Here is a 4785-nt window from a genome sequence, read left to right on the forward strand (position 1 = left end):
CAGCACACACCCTGAAGCCTCGCTCCAAGATCACAATACAACTCCTGTAAATAAAATAAGATGGAGGGGAAACCTTTCTCTCGCTGACCTGTGTTAGGAGCTCCCTGCTTCATGTTCAGGACTTTATGAACAACCTCTCCTACAGAGAGAACTGGACAAGTCGTCCTTTTTCATGGACTGCAGCGGTTTATGTCTGTCCTCGCTGGGTCACGTGTGTGTGTGTGTGTGTGTGTGTGTGTGTGTGTGTGTGTGTGTGTGTGTGTGTGTGTGTGTGTGTGTGTGTGTGTGTGTGTGTGTGTGTGTGTGTGTGTGTGTGTGTGTGTGTGTGTGTGTGTGTGTGTGCAGTGATGCATTCGTTTGTCAGGATTGTGTTATAATTAAAGTCTGTATGGAGTTGTGGCATTGAGGGAGAAACACAGGACACGACACGGCGGTTGTTCTGAATGATTTAAGTGGGTGCTGGTGAGAGTACAGTGCGCCCACATCTGCCTCGGCTGTCAGAGATGCAGCTCTCGCTGTCTGGTTGCCAAGATACGTACGGCTCATTGAGAGCACCTGGAAGGTAAGAGGAGGCCCCGCCCACCTACGGGACAGGACAAAAGATACGCAGGCAGCCAAACCAGCAGACAGCGGGAGAGACGAGGACTGAACTGAGATGAGGATTAGTGAGCGAGAAATACAACACCGAGAGGGAAAGGTGGGAAATCCTGGAGGGCAGCAACAATAAGACAAATGTGGAATCAATTTCAATATTCATTATGTTTATTTATGTTTTTCTGGTCTACTAGTTTGAAAATGTATAGTTTTATCAAAAAGGAGCCAACATTTGTGACAAATTTGAAAAAAGTCACTTCAGGCGTTCTTGAAAAATTACGTTTACAGGCATCGGTTAATGCGAGGTGACAGTGACTTTGACCTTTGACCTTTAAACACCAAACTCTCATGAGGTCATCGGTGGTATGAAGTGAATGTTTTTGCCAAGTTTGACCAACTTCTCTCAAAGCGTTCTCGAGATATCACTTTCACAAGAACGGGACGGACGGACGGACGGACGGACGGACGGACGGACGGACGGACGGACGGACGGACGGACGGACGGACGGACGGAGAAAACATAATGAAAATATGTTCGGCAGAAAGTTACTGATGTTTCTCCGTGTTGTTGTCAAGATGGAAGTATTTGTGTCCTTTCTGTACTGCTTGGATATTTAATCTACAACAATCAGTCATATTCTATAATATCAGATACTGACGTATACTACCCGAGTACCCCAGTCTACCGTGTACCGGTAGTACCACCAGGACTAAATGAGTAATGACTGAAAGACCTCCCACACGTGAAACAATGAGTTACTACAGTCAAACACTTTCAGCGTGTTTATTGGATAATAGCTGCACCGTTAGCAGGATCCACTTTCCCTCCCAAACAGGAAGTGACAGCAGAAATTTCTGCAGAATTATTCTTGTTTAAGTTTGCCTCCTGCTCGGGCTCTTATGATGGCAGAAGGTAAACAATACTGTCTAAAAGCGTGCCCCCCCCCCTCCCCTCTCCCCCGGGGGACCCTGTCTGCAGTGTGGGAGGTCCGACTCGCGGCACACTTCCCTTGACCTGGGGGTTATCACCGTGGTAACTCTGACTACAGCACCCTTGAGGGATGGCTACCGGGTGATACCTGGACAGACGTGAGCGGTGGTCGCCGAGGAGTCGTTGGCTGCATCGATAGAGACGTAAACACACGTTGTTCTCACATTAGGGCGCTGCAAGCATTTCGAATGAGGAAACAATACCTACAATGCAAAAAAAAAAATCAATGCAACATAAATTCTAAAACATTTGCCGTAAATCTGCTGTAGAATAAACAAAACTGTGTGTTTTCAGTGTTGTCTGAGGAGGTATCGTGTGTCCCTGTGTGTCCACGTGCAGCAGGCAGCAGAGACACTGTGTTTGGGTTGAGTCCAAGGTCAGTTGGATTTTCACTGACAGTTTTATACACCCGTATAGATGACTGGCTGCTCGCACTGCGATGCTGCGATGTTAACTTCCTCCGTGTGAGGGTTTAAAAGCGTGCTGTGATGGTGTGTCGCACGTTGTATTTATGTTTGGACCCCGACGGTTCCATCTAAACGGGCCTCGCTGGACTGCTGAGGCCGGGGGAACTCCTCCGCCCCGCCGGGCTCCTGTGTGTGTTGACATTTCACAAAACCAAACAGCACTCAGCAGTGAAACACGAGCCGGGCACGAGGAGGACAGGCGGACGAGAGCGAAGCGAAGAGCGAGAGGGAAAATATGTGGCCTTAAAACAGAAAAAATAATGAAGGAAATACCCCACACCCCGCAAGATGAGGGAGATGAGTTTCAAAGCTGCCCCCTCCCTCGGCTCCCTCTTCCTCTTCTGTGTGCAGGCTGCAGCAGCTGAGAGTGGTTTCAGCTGGGCTTTGGCTCGAATCAACTGTCAGAGAAAATCTGTTTCCAATATGAGTGTTTCCTGTGAATGCAGGAAACAGTCCTCTGCACAAAGCCAGCCTGTGTGGAGAACCACGGAGCTGCTGCACTCCTCTCCCTCCGGTTCTGCCCCAGAGCCTGCTGCACCAAAAAAATCCAACTCTTATAATGACAACAGCCTCCAGAACGTTATGCTTTAAATCCTGTTTGGAAAAAATGTGACGTCTTAATGGAAAAACCTGGAATAATTAGATTTCCATGTGTAATGATGATCATTTTCCCCTCCACACTGCAGATCTATCAGACTACAAACACTTCTTAAAGTAAGAAAAGCCAATATTAAAGTAAAAACTAAATTATTTTCTGTTTTAGATTATCATCCATTAATACTCCTTTTAAAACCACTGCTTGATCGCTGATTTAAAACTCGTCCTACCAGAGTATTCTGAGAACCTAAAAACCAGCAGTGTAACACAATATTTCCCGGGGGACACACTGTCATCGCACCCACCACATACCACAACAGGCTTCAAGGCTGCAGGCTCCGCCCACAGGATGTGACAGGAATCAAAGAGGCTTTTCCTGCTATTTAAATCAACACAACCAACACAGACCCTCAAATCTGCAGCGCTGGCCAGGATTCAGCTTCAGAAGTCGAGGTCGGATGTCTTGACTGTTTTTACAGACATGATGTGTTTCCATCGTAAGCTACTGCACGCGATGGAAACACTGCTGTTCACCAGGGAACTCAAATAGAGGAGTTTTCTGAGTGTTTTAACTCATACTAGCCTCAAAATAAGTGATACAGCCATCATGCTGTCTAACAGGTCCTGTAGATCTACCGTCCTGTTCCAGAGAGGAGACGATGATCAGGGAGGGAGGCGTCCTTTTGTTGGGACACCGTTACCACACCAGCTCCGTCTCAACACCAAGACGGCTCTGCTTTATGATCCTTTTCTCTCACGTTTAGCTTTATGACTTACAGCACTTTGCAGAGTAGTCAACCCCGAGGTCAGGCCCCGAGGTTCCCCCGATGTTCCCCGGAGGGCCCCGAGGGCCCCGAGGTTCCCCCGATGTTCCCCGGAGGGCCCCGAGGGCCCCGCGGTTCCCCCGATGTTCCCCGGAGGGCCACGAGGGCCCCGCGGTTCCCCCGATGTTCCCCCGAGGGCCCCGGGGAGCCGGCTCTATCTGCATATGTTCAGCAAGTGTGTTGTGTTGTCGCTGTTTGTACACATTACTCCGGATACGTTACGCTATGCTTCGATATGATACAACACCGATACGATTACGCTACGATACAATACGATACCGATACGATTACGCTATGCTACGCTACACTACGACACAACACGATACGATACAATACGATACGATGAAGCAATTAAAAAAAGTTGTATTTGTCACTCCTCTTGATGATTGTAACTATGTGCCCACAGCATTTGATAGGTGACTCCAGGATCCACCAGACACCTTCTAAGCTTTATAAAATGTGTCTGATATTGATTTCCTTCAAAAAAGTTAGAAATTCTGCACAGATGTCATTCTGCTCAGTAAACATCGAACTGAAGAAGCAATGACCAACAGAAGAAAGGGAGAATCCCTGAGAGGGAGAGAGAAGCTGAGAAGCTTTGCACTAATATCACTCCTCAGATATGGATATATTATTCCACCTTATCTCGTGTTACTAATGAGAAAACACAGGTTGAAAGTTCTCCTTGACACTTTATGAGCACTGAATGAATCACAGCCTGGACGCACCATGTATTTAACACAGATGAGTCATGCCATAGTTTTGTTTGTTTGTCCGTCCTTCTGCTTCCCTCTTCATGTTTGAATCTTTGGCTCCGCCCATCTCATCGACAGATTGTTTTCATCAACAGTTTCCCTTTACCAGCTGGTTAGTTTGGTTTGGTTGTGTTCCTCCTTTGTTTCTGGCACGTGTAGTTCAAGTTGTAATTAAGAAGCTGTTGGCCTCATTAAATTTGTCCGAGTAAAACAGTAGAAAAACTTTTACATCAACCATGCAAAAAGAGTTTAACTCCACCAGCATCGTCCTTCAAGTCTGGTCTGTTAAATCTTCAGTCTTTATAATGGCTGGTTATAAACAAGGAGGGCTGTTAGAGCGTAATGGTCCTGGGAGGACTCCTGCTTTTCTTCTTGGAACATTAAGCTCATAGACTTCAGTCAAGCTGGACCTTGACTGGAGGAGCATTTACTTTGTGCTGAGATGCTGTACAGAATAACTTTACATAGAACAGCATGTGAGAGTTCGTCTCTGGACACGCTTCAGTCTGTACGAGGAAAAATGTCCTTTCCTACAAGGAAAAATCAGACCTCTCAGT

Source organism: Brachyistius frenatus, unplaced genomic scaffold (assembly GCF_029030835.1).
Source record: "Brachyistius frenatus isolate BFR_SWC_R1_liver_20210118 unplaced genomic scaffold, ASM2903083v1 Contig_4, whole genome shotgun sequence".
In the NCBI taxonomy this organism is placed as follows: Eukaryota; Metazoa; Chordata; class Actinopteri; family Embiotocidae; genus Brachyistius; species Brachyistius frenatus.